This window comes from Lampetra planeri, chromosome 14 (assembly GCF_965212315.1).
Source record: "Lampetra planeri chromosome 14, kcLamPlan1.2.h2, whole genome shotgun sequence".
Lineage (NCBI taxonomy): Eukaryota > Metazoa > Chordata > Hyperoartia > Petromyzontiformes > Petromyzontidae > Lampetra > Lampetra planeri.
The window spans coordinates 4,453,649-4,471,770 of record NC_136120.1 but is presented as its reverse complement, the minus strand read 5'-3'; the positions used below and the strand labels follow the sequence as shown (position 1 = coordinate 4,471,770).

The window sequence follows — 18,122 nt, the reverse complement described above, 5'->3', positions numbered from 1 at the left end:
TCATAAAAATGTGGAATTTCTGACAATGGCTCAGAGCTGCTAGCAGTCGTGAGCACCACCAATGGCTTATATGTAATCATAGATCCTATTGACTTTTTGTAGCACAAATAAAAAAATATTATTAATATATATTTCTTCACGAGTAGCCACGTCGATTAAAAATAAGCAAAACTGCAGTTTGTTATCTTACTTTCATACTGAATATTTTATGAGGCTGTTTTTGAGATTTTTTTATTTATTTGTAATTATCAATAAAAAAAAATGTAACAGAAATACTGCTGTGGTCAGCTGTAACCATGCCAGTGGCTCACCCGCATATCGTGAATGCAGAGACGTAACACCATTAAGGTTTGGTCGATGATGTATTGGCTCTTACGATGACGAATAACCCGCCGGGTAGCAGACCGGTTCGCGAGCTCACAAACTGCGCTGGCTTGCACTCGGCCCATTAATGATTCGACTTCGTGCAGTTGCGTGGTAGTCTTCGCGAGATATTAGCAGCTATAAGCAAAGGCCGTCCGCCGTCGAAAGCGTGTTCATGACACTATGACGTCATTCACGAGGAAACGTCACCGAGTGCCGGTACAATATCCACAAATTCGAAATTTTGAATATCAACACAATTATCCCGCAGGCCTTTATTGCTAGAGAGAGTCAATCTCAATAACTTAACCGGGTTAAGTTATAGAACGCCAGGTTGAATGTAAATATTACTTGTTTGGCCAATTAAAAACATCTCCGTGCAGTAATCTTAGTTCTTTCGGTAAAGTCACGTAGGTAAAATTAATAAAAAAAACAATAAAAATCACGACGTTTCAGAGGCAACACAAGCTTCCGTCTTCAGGAAGCTTGTGTTGCCTCTGAAACGTCGTGATTTTTATTGTTTTATTTTTATTAATTTTACCTACGTGACTTTACCGAAAGAACTAAGATTATGAATCCTTGCAGTCACGAAAGCTTCAAATCTAGAATCTCCGTGCAGTGTTTGGTTGCCGTTGCCGATTCATCGTGCCGAGGGTTGCGTTTGAGGTGACCACTGGCTGGTTCACGCTGCTTTTACCTGCCAGAATAGCGCCCTCATGCCCCATTTGTCTGTAACACGTGACCCAGTGCAAAGCCTCGTGACTTCGCATTCCGTCTTCTGCACGCCTGTCATGGTTTAGCAGAGGGACATTGCATTCTTAACGGTTCAAGAGGACTCTCATAAGGCAGAAACGTATGAGTATTTTAGCTCTGTGTATGCAGGAATTAAGCAGGGACTGAAACAACTGCTTTTAGTTTACTCAGGCCATGTGTTTTCACTTTGGTGTCCACAATTCCATCCAATGTCCTTATTCAGCCATGTGAGTGTTGCATTACGATGTCTCGTACAAGTTCAATGGCATTAAATGCCCTTTATTTAATCAGGTGAGAGTTAATCATTTCTTGTTCACAAAATCACAGAGACAGCCAGAAAAAAACCGGAAATAAAACTCTACATACAACTAAAAACTGCACACCCAATCTTAAACAAACACAGCAACCACAATGCTTTGTGTGTGCATATATGTTCTTGCACACACACACACAGGGCTTGATTTACATGTTAGACAATGTGTTTTTTATTCAATGTATATTTCAGAAAAGATGGAGTAATTTGTTTTCCAGCTGTTTCGTCAAGATGTGAATTTGAGTCCCCTCTGCTACATTGAGGAAGCCCAATAAAGTGCCAATGCAATATGTGGATGTTTATTGTCTAAATGCAGAATTATTGCTGTGGCTATCATATCATTTACATTTGATTTATATTGAAGGCTGCATGCAACCTGAATTGCTTAAGCCTTGTGGATAATTTTCATTTTCTAACATTTTACAGAACATAGTTAACATGTCTAATCATTCCATTTCTAAGGAATATGATTTGCATTGCTGGCATAAAAAAAAGGTAAGTGTCTAAGCTGCATGGAATTTTGGCAAAAAAACAACCCACACTGCCTTGCAAGCCTCTACACAGTGCATCGACATGCACAGAAGCCTCGCTGGTAATTAATGTTGCAGTAATAGGCAACGTGTTTTCTTTATGGATCTATGATAGTTCAACTATGGTCACCCTATGGGGAGACAAGTCAATGTGGAATTTCCACACCAGTGACTTAAGTATCCTAACAGAGATGAGCCCTGCCCAATGCTAATTTGAGCGGGGGGGGGGGTAGGGTGGGGATACAAAAATAGAAATTGCATTAATTAAATCAGGGCTTAATTTCACCCGGAGCCGTTTGGGGCTGAGCTACAGAAAATATGAACCTGCCACCTCCCCCCCACCTCCCCCCCCCCGACCCTCCCCGGAACAGGATCCGGGGAGGGTGTAGGGGGAAGGGGTTTGGGGTTGATTGTACAATTGTTACAGCGGCGACAACAGCGTCGCTGTCGTCGCAGTCAAGTAGTCATTGACACAAGGGTCGATCTCCAGGAGGAGAGGCGGTACCGTGCGAGCGAGCGAGCGAGTGGGCGAGCGGGCAAGCCATCACTCTTCGCTCGTGAGCTGCAGCGCTCGCATGCGCTTGAGGCTGTAGGAGCTGAGCGCCAGGCCCAGGAGGCTGAGAAGCAAGGCGGCGCGGTTGGTGCGGGTTTCAGCGTGCCCGCACGCCAGCTCCTGTGCCGACTGGGTCTGCAGCTGAACAGGGCACACGCGGCCGCACACAAAGGCAACGTTCCCCTATCGCCTCCACTAGAGGAAGCTCTGGAGAGCCCCTCTACATGGGATTTTGGCCTACTCTTTCACGCAATTTTTTTCAGTAGTGAAGACCTTAAATCAAATGAAACATTAAGTAAATAAAATGCACATTGATCTGTATAAATATTTTAAAAATCAATTAATTTGCAGTTATTTTTTATTTTATGGTATGCTCATAAAAGCACTTACATTAATATTGACCAAACAATTAGTCAAATTGCCCATTCATAAAACTACCAAGGAGGGAAATATTATTTAGGGTTAATGAGATGCAATATAGTTCCATCCATAAGGAGCATTGGGGTCGAAAGAACAATTTCTATATTTGCCATTTATTCTTGGACCATAACTTCTGAACTTTGAGGCAAATATTAAGTTACAAAGGTTTAATTGTTAGAGTTCTTACAAACCAGAAACACCTCACAAAAGACAAATGTTCATCATTTAGTAAATGTGGCCAGCGTCAGGCATGCCCCCCCAACCTTTAACTCCCCATTGATGACACTGTATTTACGAATATGCTGCACCTGCTAATCATATACGGCTGAGTTGACTTGAGAGGCCTTGGACATGAACCAATCACGCATTGCCAACGGTGTCAGGCACGTTCGGGAATTGAATGCAAGTTGAATCCAAGTTTTCTAGTGCAGTGCACTAACCATTAAAACACTCCTCCCCACAATACACATACAAAGACGAAAAGCCCCAATTACAGCTTTAACAGACTATTGAAACAAGCGCAGTTAGCGAGCACCTATGAAGGTTGACACTGCACGAGAGAGGGTTGATGGCCATCACTACGCCCGGTCATCTTTGTTTCCCCAGTGGCGATGTTTACACACCAAGTACTTATTTAATGCTGAGTCGACCTAGGGGAGGCCCAGGACCAATTTAGATAATCATAACTGGTGTTGGCCGTGAGCAGGAATCCAATTCTGGTCGCCGGGTTCATAGTGCAGTGCGCTAACCACCAGAGGTGTGGACTCGAGTCATGTGACTTGGACTCGAGTCAGACTCGAGTCATGAATTTGATGACTTGCGACTCGACTTGGACTTGCATAACAATGACTTTGTCCCACCTATGAGATGTGGACTCGAGTCATGTGACTTGGACTCGAGTCAGACTCGAGTCATGAATTTGATGACTTGCGACTCGACTTGGACTTGCATAACAATGACTTTGTCCCACCTCTGCTAACCACTACACTACCGCTTCCTATACACATACAGACACACGCAGCTACATACGCACACATGCGTACAAAAAGCTACAGTTTTTAGCATGGATACACTATGTCCAAGTACTGTGTCATATTGAAAACAACTACCCGTCAATGGCGATGTGGCAAACGAGAGGGATTTTACATTAACATTCATTATTTAGGAATACTACCAGAGAGTAATGGTTAGCACACTGGACTTGCAATGGTGGTGTAAAGTGTGGGTTTTTTCAATCGTCTGACCAGCGTGGAAGAGTAGACCAAAATACACTTTAGATGTAGAGATGTCTCTAGTGGAGACCCTTCAGCTAGGAGTGGCGTGAGCAAGTGATTTCAGAGCTTCACCTTTTCCTTCGTAGTTATTTAAGTTCGAGGTTGCCTGCCCATTGGCATGTTAGGTTTGAGCAGATTAATAACCATTTCAACTTGGAACGGGAACAGTATGAGTATTCGCTCACTCTCGAAGAGAGAACGACTCACATGCGCAAGGAACCACAGACTAGCAGGCTCCAACAATTGCCCAAGCTTTGCGGTACTCTCGATATCAAGGTGTTATCAGCCAATACACGTGTCTCTACATGTGGGAGGAAACCAGAGCACCCGGAGAAATTCACGCGTGCGAGGGGGATTCACTGTATCCCATGCCAGGTGGAGGTCCACATTTTTTGCTGTTACTCCCTTCTCCGACGAGCTAGGAACTGGCACCTCGCCGCCCACTGGGAATGGAGTTTCTCAACTTTTGTGCGATCCACTAACCCCCACCTCCACCGTGCTCTATTACAGGCCAGCTAAATTGTCGATGTATACAAATGTCGTGGTTACCTGCAGCAGGCGAAAGTAGCCGGGGGTCAAACGGCTGAACCGCTTCACCATCGCAGGCGCAGGTGAGGCAGCAGGGCTTGGATCAGAGCGTGCCCCTCACCCTCCGCGTCTCTCGTCTTCTGGTCTAAATGAACGTTGGGAGATCTCTCTACATATACGCAATGTGGCTGATCGTCATGCCGCTTCGAATGGCAGCAATTATCTCCGTAAGACAGTTATGATAAAGCATGCCGTATTTCTTTGTATGTATGTGACACATTATCGCTTTATTATGCAACACCGTACGGTGTAATACTTGTAATCGTAGAATAACAATGACACAAAAGTGTGATGCAATGTCCAACCAATTGAATCTAGTATTTATATACAGCACTGTTATAGCATACTGATGTTATAGAGTAAAAACCTCAATACTGTGAAAGGTAACAACAACACAGTCCATGATGACAATGCCATCAATGAACTTTACACGACATGCCAGGCACCGTTGAAGACGACGAACGTTCGCACCCTGCTCCCTACACTCACCTCCAAGCGAGCCCACGGGTTGTTATTGCTTCTGGGCTGCCACCCTACCCCCCTAGCTATGACGGTGATCCGTGTTACCCCCTTTGCCCCCCACCCCCCTGCTCTCTCTCTCTCTGAGCCACGGATGGGGGGACACTCGGCACGCCGGTGTCTATTTAAGAGGCAGGGGACATGGGGACGAGGTGTCCCTCCCCTGCCCTCCCACCACGCTGCCCAAACCAGTACGAACCAAGTCTCCCCGGTATCCCTTTGAGCACTGGCAACTCCCTACAACGCCAGCCTTGTGCGTGCGTGTTTTTAGCACACTGTTGCATAAAGCCACGTGGGGTGGATGGGAGCAGTGGGGTGGGGGGGAGGCAATTTTAGAAATGTGTGTGTGTGATTTTGATTGGTGTATTCACAATCTTTTAGCACAACACTGAACAAAAGGCGCATGGGGAGAACGTTGATAGATGTGTGGTGTGGATTTGTAGTGGGGAGCACGGGGTGGCGTGGCATCTGTCAGTCATCTCGGTCAGTCAACCTACAACACCTGGGACTCTCCCCCGTGACCTGCCAGCAGCGAGCCTGTGACACGTGATGTGGCCTCAAGGTGCACATAGCCTGGCACAAGTGCCGTGGTGGTGACATCACCAACCACTCAATAGTGGTTGTTGTTGTAGATTTGTGTATTCACAAGCTTTAAGGCATGGTGTAGCAAAGCTTAGAAATGTGTGTGTGTACGTTACGTTGATGATGTAGTGTCGTGCTTAGTGCGCTGCACTAAGAACCCAAAGACCCGAGTTCGATTCCAGCTCACTCCCAACACCAGTGACGATTATCTGAACCGGTCCTGGACTTCCCCTAGGTCACCACGAGAGAGACAAAGGCAGCCAGGCGTGGTCCTGGCCACCCACACCCTCATTGTGTTGTGGCACACTTCAGAGGTGCTTGCTAACTTTACCAAAAAGTCCGTTAAGGCTATAGGGGTGGGGATCTTTTCCTTTGTTGATCTGTATATTCACAAGCTTATTGTGCATGTGCCTACGTCTATTTCATGTTAGTTGTGCATAGGCATTCTGAAAGTGGCTCTCATTCCTGGTTCCGATTCGGCGGCGATGCACTCATGCCACATTCCCATGGCCAAAGTACAAATATTCACGTGAGAGAGCCCCTGTTGTGATCTTAGGGAAGCACCACCGAGTTGTGCAGACCCACCAGGTCGTGCCCAGTTGGATGATGATGATGGCCATCATGGTAAACATTATTTATAGTGATGATTGGAATTATTACATTGACCTTGGTTGGGATTTGAACTCAAGATCTCACAATTGAAAGCCTTATCCTTATGGATATAATATTGGTCGCAAAAGCCTACGTGTTAAATTGAAAGGCCTTTTGCTCATTCACCAAATCTCTATATACACACACACATACAGCACGTGTATAGTACCTTACATAGTATTTTCAGTGTCTCAGTAAAACTTTGAATTATGTATGTAATAAAATGCACACATTAAAAATACCGATTTAAAAGTTATGCAAAAAATTGTCATATAGCAGTGTGTGGGAAAGTGCGCCCCCTACTGTGCAGAGATTAAAAGGCCAATTGAAGTGTTTATGGAGAGGAACCTGAAAAAATATATTCCGTAGTTGTTCTCTGAGAGACTGAGAGCGACTCTGTAAGATTGTCTAATGGATTATTCGTCTTCTGACATGATGCCGATCGCAAAAATGTAATAAACGGGGGGGGAAGGAAAAAGATTTAACAAATAAGAAAATATATGTACAACTCTATGGATGCTATGCCATGCCAATGTTTTGCAATTAATAAGAGCCAAGCATAGGTATTTCAATTTCAATACGCACAACATGTTTCTGTTTTATTATTGCGCAAGTTGTTTGTAATATATTCTGCAATATAGTAAAAGTATTCACGTTAAGCCTCTGCCTTTGCCCTGCGTCCAATCTGATAAATATACAAAGTATGTTGCGCACATGTTTATGCATTCATATCAATGAATTCCTGCATGCCCATACATGTGTGTCTGTGTGCGTGGTTGACTTAGCCTTAATAAGTACCTATTGTATTGTGGCAGCATCAGCATTGCGTAGACTAAGTTAAATAAGTGTAGTGTGGATCGTAATAGGTGCTCACTCACAACAGTTGACCCTGTGCTTTATGAGGCTGAACGGACAGATCGTTGTCCTTGCGTATATTTTTTACAGTTGTCTGCCTGTATCGATACACTCGTACTAACAAGAGCACTAATACAACACTCACTATCCAATTCTCTATCCGTCTCCGCGTGTCTGTCATCCTGTCAGCCTCTTCAAAACAAATGTCACAATGTGCCATCACGCACCACTGAGCTGCCACATTTCATTTACATCGAAGCAAAGCAAGTGCCGTGCCATTACGGATAGAATCGACAGAACATATTTCAAAACGCACTGCATATATACAGTGCTGTATGGAATGGATGATATTTTGATGGCTGGGGAGACCAGTGATTGTTGTCCTCATCATTAAGCCACTTTTTATGGCGTTTTTTTTTTATCCCAGCAGTAACTTTTATGGGTAATTGTCAAAACGTTATGTCTCCTCGAAAGTGAATGTTAATGACTCCCGTGACATTATTTTTCACGAGAGAAGGCCAGTGTGGTGTTCTCATAGCACAAATCTCACATTTTAACCATTACCGTACTCACAGAATGATTGACAATGAAATACCCTGACAATACTGTCCCTATTCTTGGTTCTTTCGGTAAAGTCACGTAGAAGGGAAATAAAAAAATGTTTTATATTAAATTCCCTTCTACGTGACTTTGCCGAAAAAACCAAGAATATGAATCCCTGCAGTCACGAAAGCTTTAAATCAAAATTACTATCCCTTTTAAAAATATAGCAATCCAAATTTCTTGAGATAATTTTATCAAATGACGCATCTCCTTGATAAAAAAATATGTCCATTAATTAATCGTATAGGTGCAGAAGAACTGATTGACATATCTGACAGACCGTAAATGTGACTGCTGCAGTATCATGCATAACAGAGTTGTTTGCTTTTACTATCAGTGTACTACTCTCCTCTGCAATGTGTCAGTGGCTTTTAAAAGTAGCCTCAAAGAACTGAACTGTGCAGCGTTTGTGCAAAACAGCCATCACGCAACCCACAGAGATCATCCCAGTAAAATGCAAGTCAGTCACAAGATGTGTTTAGATTTTCTAAGCAGTGTGAGTTGTAAGCATTTGCGTCGGTCTTTATTTCCCTGCCTGGCAGAGGACAGTAACATTTAGTTTTAAATAACAATGATGATCAACTTCAAGGACAGTGCATACATTATCAGAGTTATGTTCTTTGTTTGCATTATGACTGCAGGTATTGTGGTCTATGCAAACATGACTCCTTGTAAAAAAAAGTGTCAGTTTTGTTGCCAGATAGAAGGGTAAAAAAAACAATTATCATATTTTTTACTGGCAAATGAGGTTCCAATGGTGTAATAATAATGTTTAGTTTTATGTAGCATCGTCCATACAAATTTCATCTCACAATCGCTCAAGAACCACGTACAAGTTGGAAGGCAGCCAGTTGGTGAGAAGACGCCAACATATACCCAAGTTCTTCACTCCTCTATACACGAAGATGTTTTCAGGCAATAGATGTTTATACACGTGGGAAAAAAAACCGGAGCACCCGGATAGAACCCAAAGCGTGCGAGGAAAACAACTCATTCCTCTACAGTCCGGGTGTATCTGGTCATAGGTCACAGTACGTGAGATCATAATGCATTAATCACTGCGAGCTCATGCACAAGAGCTGATCGAAGCACAAGGCAAATATAGGAAAGCACATGCTGATGTCAACAAATGGAGTGTGTAGTGCGGAGCAGGAAGAGAACAGTATGTCGCGGTAAGGAGAGAGAGGGTAAATTCCCTACCGAGAACATATTTGAAATACGCAGCCCCATAGCCCGCGCGTGTCAGAGGAGGCTGTTTGCTCAACTTGCATTTGTACACAATTTTACACATTCTAGCTGAGGCCTTTAATGCGTCTTTGTAAAAACACACAAACTGAACCATTCATCTCCATAGGTCAAAGAGCAGTGTCTGGTGATTGTTGTCAAGAAAGGCCAGCTGAAGACATTAGGAAGGGCCGAATAGCATTGATTGCGTGTGTGTGTGTTCTACATCAATGTGTAGCCTCTACTTAATGCAGGGTATTGTGAAACGAATAAAGATGCTTTGCTCTCTGACTTATGCAGGGGAGCAGTAAGAACATAACGTGGTTGATTTAAAAAAATACACTCATTTAAAATGTAGTGCTGTAACCTAAACATTTATTTAAGAGTCTAAAATGGACTTACTGTTTATCAATGCCTTTCAAATCAATAAAATAATATATAAAAAAAAAACATCTAGAAAACTGAAAAAGCGACTGTGATTTAAAAACAAAGTGGCTGTAGGTTAACCACCCCATCAGGGACAGGAAACAAAGCAGAGGGAAAAATCAGTGTCCTGTTACCACCAAATATACAAGTGACTGCTCAGGGAACGTGCATTTGATGTTGGGTGCTTTTCGTCTATCCGTGAATGTCAACAATTGTTCACATTTAACTCTGTGCGACCAGCTGTTATAGTTCGTAATTTTTCGTTTAACTGCTATACCTTTATCATGGAAAATATTTAGTGCAGTGCCTGAAAGAATTGTGATGATTGATTAGCTCTTAGTTCTTTTCATTAGCGGCCTGCCCTGTAGTTGTCTCCACACTGTAAACAGGTCAGAGATGTTCTCATTTGGAAACGCTCACTGGTTTGCAGAGAAACCCACAGGTTAATTAAATTAGAACGCTCATTAAGATTCCACAATCTCACCTACATCACACACACACATGCTTCCCGAGAAGGTGCCATGGGGCCCTTGGCTTTAAACGCAAGCCACCTGTTTGTGCGATAAACACTGTCCATGATAAACAAATACAAACGTGGCCCGGTTTGTTTCATATCGGCACATGACAAGGCTACGAGCCCCGTGCCAAATGAGTGTCATTCTGCTGGGAGCCATGGCCCAGTTTAAACGTTGCCCGCATTTCAGAGACGATTTGGCGACCGTGACCATCAGCCGGCCTTGCTCTGAGAGAGTTACCGCATTAACGCTGCTCTGCTGACAGTGAACTTTGAGACTCACACAGCTCTATGTAAGTGGATTATTGTTGTCACAATACCGTACAAATGCCTTAAGCCCTGGGAACATGAGGCCGTGTTTTTTTTTATCATTATTGGTATCAGTGTTGTAGAAACGTGAGTTTAACTATTGTGCAGTAAATATGGAAGAGGGTGTTAAGGTTTTCTGAGGCCTAAGCGAGATGTACAGTTGAGGAGACACGTGTCAGGGGAAGGAGTTGTTGTATGTATGTTGTTGAACTTCTTTCACACCTTACGTAGCCAACCGCGCCAATCGGAGGTGGGGAAAAGGAGGAGGCACATGTGCAGAGTCAAGGACTTTGGTGAGTGAGAATCACGTCAAGTCTAGAAGGCCAACTCATATACATTGGGAGTTGAAGGGCAGCAAGGCAAGGTGCTTTGAGTCGTATTTAGAACAATGTAAATTGGTCTGGTCAACACCATATATACATGTTCCGTCACTAGCATATGATCTCATACATAGGTATGTAGATTTCCACATTTCAGTCCTGTTGTTTAGGTTATCAACAATGGCAAACCATCAAGATGGCAATCATAGGCAACGGCGGCCACACAATGTTCAACTTAACATCTTCAGAGTATCATACGTAGATAAATATAGTCACCCTTCCCCTCAATACCACTCCGTCACTCTCCTGTCCCCTCAGCCTGACATACAACACATCCACACCATCTCCTAAAACTGCATCACCATAGCCATCCACAACATAATCCATCATAACACCTCTATCCATAACCTAACCTCTCCACCTGTCAGTACTAGTCCCACCCACCCCCCCCAAAAGCCCAAAACAATACAACACACACATCGTACACCACACACACACATCCCACACCACACAGCACCACACACATCACACACCACTCCACACAACAACACAGACACACAACAACAACCGCCAATTTCCACGAAGTGGCGGTGATGTCGATCCGGCACATGTGGCAGGCTATATGCACTTTGAGGCCACGTCAAGTGTTGAAGGCTCGGTCGTAGGAGGTCATGGGACAAAACCAGGTGCCAGGAGTTGACTGACTGAGATGACTGGCAGATGCATCACCTATGCCACATTTGTTCAATTGATCCTCTCCCGTTTGGAGATGACTGCAAGTTGGAGGGTGAGTCCCATTCACCGCTGAATCTCGGAACGCACAAGTGGTTCAGCGTTAATTTTATTTAGAGAGGCACATCCGAATTTGTTTTTAAAGACATTGTACTCACCAGTGACAACTGTAGCAACACGACCACACTATGTGACAGCTGGCTCCAAACTGTGTAATACGCCTGCCCACATGGCCTTGTGGGAGCCTCGGTACCAAAAAAGTTAGAACTGTACACGTACGTCATCGGAATGGGAAAGGGTTAAAGAGTGATTTGTGATTGCTGGCTGAGGCAGATTCCATCTCCTCAGCAACCCATGACGAACGCTTATCCTTGCAGCGCCACACGGTTCTCCGAACCTCCGAGCGAAGGCTGCAGTAAGCCTCCTCATTCCCCAATGTGGGATGATGTATTGTAGACGGTGGGAGTGGGCCTGTTCGAGCACCTCTTCTATCAGCAAGAGTCTTTGGGGAGGTTTGGACTGTGTCACCAAAACAGCCATTGCAGCTGCATGAGCCACATTTCTGAACCTCAGGTATTTCCCCTCGGCATCAGGATGAGAGGGGGATGCTGCCAACCCCAAGTGCAAGCGATGATGAAGTTCTCGCTTGAAACTTTCATCAGCTAGCTGAGACCAGGCCACTGTGGTTTTAAATGGGGTCTTAGGTGGACACCCACCACCGCAGTCGAAGAATGGTAGGCGCATTTTACAAATGACAAGTTGATGGTCAGTGGGCAGATCAGCTCCGCGGTAGGTCAAGGACATGGGCCTGCATCTACTGTTCCATTACTACCATATGCTGTACTGTCTCCAACTGCATGGGGAGATGTTCTAGCTGTCCAGATTATCACCCTATCTGCTTTGAAATTGAGTATGTATCTCCTGCAATCGTGATTTTATATGGATACTCAGACAATGTAGACGGTGGGAGTGCCCAATAAGTATGAAAAGATTTACTCGGCAAAAACATCCCCAGCAGGATCCACTTGAAAAGAGAATCTCCTAAGTAGATCAATAATAAACAAGGAAGACCAATTACGCAAATGCATGGCTTCTGTGATGCTTTCAAAATGTGTTTGTCCTCAGAAGTACATCCAGCACAGTGTTGTATTAGCAAAATCACATGATGTATCACATTATTGACAAGTTGTAGGCAACTCTCTAATACTTTTGCCTGGTTTCCTCTAGGATTAGTCTGTAAAAGCAACACAACCAAATACTAACGTTTTAACTACATTGGATTATCTCTTTACGACAGTTATCATGGCACCATTTTACAGACGAACAGAGAGACAGACGGACAGACAGACGAACAAAGATAACGCATTGCCGCTTTGAACCTTAGTTGTAAAGCATTAAAATAGAAGTCTAACCTGTTGACGCTGGTAAAATCAGTGGCATCAATGCAACCTTACACTATTTGTGTAAAATAGTCAAATAATTTGAGGTAGCAGCATAGTTTGTTTTCTTGTTGATATTAATGCATGGGCACCGCGAACTCTTGTTACACATGAGTTGCTTTGAGCGGCAGATGACTTTAATAACTATAGAAAAAAACTGTACCTCGTGTCGAATGGTCTGGGACGGCACTATGGATTACATCTTATTTTTGTTGACTGTGGCAGTCACAAAATAGTTTTAAGTGTTGCCGTAGCTTTATAATAAATGTTTATTGTGTTACGTCTTGGCCAGCCAATCGAAGATAATGTTGTAGCTAGGAAGATGAGAGCACACACATGTCGCCCTCGTCATGATTGTCACGATGCACTGATTCATTGATTAATATTAAGTGGCGAGGTCCAAGAGCCACGCATGGAATGATCCTTTAAAATAATAAATCTTTTTACAATAGACGTACATTACGTAATATGTTAATGCGATTCCTGCATTTACGTAAATCACTGTATACCTACATTTATATATCTATATTATACATATGTAAAACAAATATTTAAAAAAAATAGTGACACTGAATGGCCACAATTCATAGAATTGCTTGTGGGAATTAATTGTTACACCGTTAGTCTGGATAGTTGTGATTTTACGATAAAAATGCCTGTGTGTACTTGGGTTCACGACTGATTTGGCCACGATGATAAACGTCTCTCGTAGCTGCCCTCAACCTCATGCACGGGGCAAAGCGCACGTTGTTGCTTATCACACAGACCGATACATCCTGCTCACAAGACAAAATATTTCAAATGTAAAAAGAGAATAAGACAGGTTTACGCTCGCTTATCTGGCTGGCGTTATGTAACGCATTGTTCTTAGTGTGGGTCCTTTCTGACGACTGACCTTAAGTCCGGTCAATGTGGCTTGTTGCACGTGAGGCACATACCCACCCACAGACACGGACACGGAATGTTCCACTGCTCACTGGGGGCACCTCTGATGTGCTTGACTATGAACGTGATGAGCGGACAATAAACTAATTTTTTTATTTTACCAGGTAAGGCCCACTGAGCTATACAGCTCTATTTTCAGAAGCAACCTGTCCACAAATGATAGCTCAATGAAGTGGCCTATCACCTGGAAATATATAGCAGAAGCCAAATATTCTAAACGCATGTTTCTAAATATACGGGCGTCAGGGTTGGGATGAAACCCATGACAATGAGTGCATTGCAAATATTTCTTGAGGTTGTGATTTACCGAGATGTGCCTCAAGACAGAGCACGCATTGAGGCCGAAAGTGAACATTTGCTTCATAATAAAACCTCTGTAATAGTTGCAAGTCTCAACAAAGATCAAAGACTACACTTTGGCAAAAATAAAGAACTTTGCTGTATTTGTAATTCAGTGCAATATACATAACCAGTTGATAGGCCACGAAGGTTAATTTATTCTTATCGCTGTGTATTTTACTTTGTGAATCGATGGTAACACTTTGTAGAAGCTGACTAAGCTCACCTCTTGCAAAAAGAAGACTTTTGAAACGAATAACATAGGACGATGATTGTTTTTTTATTATTATTATCTTAAAGGCATTTACTATCAATTGGCCTTTGACACCGACGCACAATTGCCTACTCTTGCGATTGAAGCCCATCGACTCAAGAGTGAGTGCACGCCTGGCATTAATGCAACGGGAGTGCATCGGCTGCCACAGTGGAAGCGCATGTATGGATCTGCCACCAGTAAAATTGGCACAGTACCGCAACCCTGGCTCGGGCCTTCCGAAGCTGCCTGATACCAGCCCCCTCAGGGCATCAGTACGTCCCAAGCCAGACAGAGGCGTGTCAGTCTGGTTTAATCTTACCGAGCCAGCCAGGCGAACCAGCCAGCAAACCTGTCTGCTGCCATTAGTTCACCTGATCTGACTGGCAGTAATCTGCGGAAGTTAATGAACGCATCGGGGTTTCCATGCACGTGAATACATTTCCCGTTGATGTCTTGGCAAGTAATAGGCAGCCAACCAGCGTAGCAGTCGGCACGCTTGGTTACCGAGTGTGATTTTTCACACAGCAGTGATGGTTTGAGTGGATCCGTTCGCCTGGTGATTTGAGGATTTGGCAGTGTCTCCTGCCCAATAAATATGGCTTCAGATGTGGTCAACCATCGCGTGTCATTGTTATAAGCCAAATTCACGACTTGAAATACGTAGTGAAATTCTGTACCAGAAAGTAAAAAATGTGAATAATAATTAACTTCATAATTTACTGCCCCCTATCAATCCACTGCAGAATAAAGGCTTCCCCAAAACCGTGTCAATCATGACGGTTGTTTGCCTCCTCTTTTCAGTGCCTGTTGGTGAAGGGCAGACCCAGGTATTGGTTCATAGTGCAGTTCACTAACCAGTCTGACACCACACCAACAGTGAATTACACTCATTGGTTTATTCGGTAAAGTCACGTATGTAGAAATAAAATAAATGTTAAATAAATTAAATTAAAATAAATCACGACGTTTTGAACGCAACACAAGCACTCGTCATCAGGTGGAAATGGGGTAAAGCACATAGCGAGGGAACACACAGGGGGACAACACGTACATAGCACATAGAGAACGGCAAACTGCAGTATAATTTCTGCAGTCACGAAAGCTTCAATTCTAGATTGGTGAATTAAACCTGTTGATGTGTAACTGTGGTATCCAGGATCACATTCAAAGGAAGATTAAATAGCGAGTGTTCTTATTTAGGCAGTGTGTCCCGACTATTCAACATGAGTTTGAAGCTTCGTTACGGAAAAAACACACTTAAATTACTTTAGAGAATACCTTCATAGCACTATGTTGACATCACTGCATTTATATACTCATATGTATGGGTAATATCCAAAAAATATATGCCCTAAACTATATTGAACATGTTCTATGGGTAATAAAATATATATTTAAATGTCTCTACATTGTTCCAAGGGCAAAGATACAGCCTTTGCAATTTCATTCTTAAGTCATTGCTTGCAAAAGGACTTCTACTAGAGGAAGCTCTCGAGAGCCTCTCTAAAGGGTATTTGGCCTACTCTTCCATGCTAGACAGGCATCTTGAAAGAGGTGTTCTTTAGTTCCTCATATATATACTCGATCAGCCTAATGGCTTTCCAGACTTGTGTTCATCAGCAGAATGTCTCACAGGTGATCGTTTCAAATAGAGCCAAGCTGGCAAGGAAGCCCATCAAGGAAGCCGCCATTAGTTAGGGGGTCAAACTGCACAGGGAAACGTGCCCGGAAACGCGCTAAAGCTCTGCAGAGGCACATGGCAAGTATGTTAAGACTCACATACGCACGTATCCTAATATTCACACACAGCACAGTGTTACTTTTTTTTATTTACATTAATAACATGGAAATATTGCATAAGCAGCATCTAGATCTGGGCAGTGGTAAAGCGTGTTACGTTTTTATCGGTATTGGTTTCAGAATACTGACGTTTTCACGAAAGCATGTGAAGCATCCTAAAATGGATGTAAGGATGGACGGACATCCTAATTTCTGGGCATTGCAATACATAGCGTATGCACGCCTTTAAAAGTTCAAAGAACCTTTGAAAAATTATTTCGCTGGACGGTAGTGCAGTGGGATACAGCCCTACGAAATTGATTGGACAGCTGCTAGAACCAGATCGTGGACAGGCATGCTGACAGCATAGTTGTCGAGTGTGCAGGCGGTGTAACTGCACCGGGCCACACAGGCCAGGGATCGGACTACCAGGGGACGGATTACGAAGAGGGGGGAAATTGAATAGCAGAAGCCCATGTTATTCCCTGCACTCGGGCTCACGCCAAACCCACTACGCAAACTGCATACTCTCACGCCACTCAGCCACCCCATCTTTACATTGTACACTGAGCAAGCACTGAGTGTAGTCTTGTCCCATTGTGTAATAGGGATATTGATCCCTGCTCCCACCCCATTACTGACTGCTATTATTAAGCCGGTAAACACCAGTGCTTCATGCCACGGAGGAGCCCAAAATAATGTTTCCAAAAACAAAAGCCGTATAGGATCGTGAAGGTATCACTCCTAAGCTAAAGCTTAGAAATGTGGATGGTAAATGATAATTTCGGTGCTTTCCCAACCGCAGACTGCTTTAATCACTCATGTCATTAATCATTATAATCAACCCAATTTTTTGGGGGGTTCAAATTGCATTTGGGCGTCAAAGGAACACTCCAAAATGTGTTTAGAATGTTTTATATAATTTGATAGCACTCATATATCGCATAGCAATTCACCAGTGTAGGCAATGCACGAGAGTTAAAATGTAACCCAACACGTGGGGCAAGTGAATGGGGCTTACTATGATCCCTTCCAAGTTTATTCCGTATGAAATTGTATTTAACGGCTATGTCACGTAAAGACAAGAATAACATTGCAGAAGCTGACAAATGTAACGTTACGTAGCAATTTAATAACCCCTGTAATACTCTCTGGTTCTTTCGGTAAAGTCACGGAGATAGAAAAACAAATTGTAATAATTATTTTTTCTATCTACCGAAAGTCACGAAAAGCTTCAAATCAAGATTTAACCCCTGTAATCGTTTACAATTTATTATAAATATTATTCTTAACTAAAATGCATATTGTTGAAAATAATATCAGTGAGACAGTGCAGCATTCACACCGTGATATGACGAATAACACAACGTAAAAGTACAAGATAATACGTTAAAGTATTTTAAAAAAGAATTGACAGCCATTTGGCAAAGCCACTGCTTAGAGGCATATTCACGCTTTCATATACTGACTGCACCATGCTTGTCCAGGGCATATTGGTGAATGGCACTGCCCGGGTCTGGGTTAGATGTCAATACATGAACCATGGCTGGGAATCTAACCCGGCTGTCATGGCGCGGTGCGCTATCCACTAACGTCACGTGACAGCAGAAATAAAAATCATCAACAACATGAATAGCTATTTTACAATGTGAAGAACACGAATAAAACAATGATGTTGCAGTACGGTACTCAAACATAACTTTTTTTTTTCTAAAAAAAAGTAGCTAATCTTAACACAAGAGATATGGACAAAAATACATTGCAGCCAAATTTCAGTCAATGAACCCAATCAGACCACTGAACGAACTCGAGAAAACCCCACGACTTATCAGTTT

General features: G+C 43.2%; 1 long non-coding RNA gene across 1 annotated transcript; it reads right to left on the bottom strand.

The window, feature by feature from the left end:
* Positions 1-1,370: 1,370 nt before the first annotated feature.
* LOC144722325 (uncharacterized) lies at positions 1,371-5,542 on the bottom strand. Its single transcript, XR_013586028.1, has 3 exons — positions 5,284-5,542; positions 4,756-4,879; positions 1,371-2,653 (listed from the first exon to the last, which is right to left on the bottom strand). It is a non-coding gene; the product is annotated as an uncharacterized LOC144722325 (long non-coding RNA).
* Between the last annotated feature and the right edge of the window lie 12,580 nt (positions 5,543-18,122).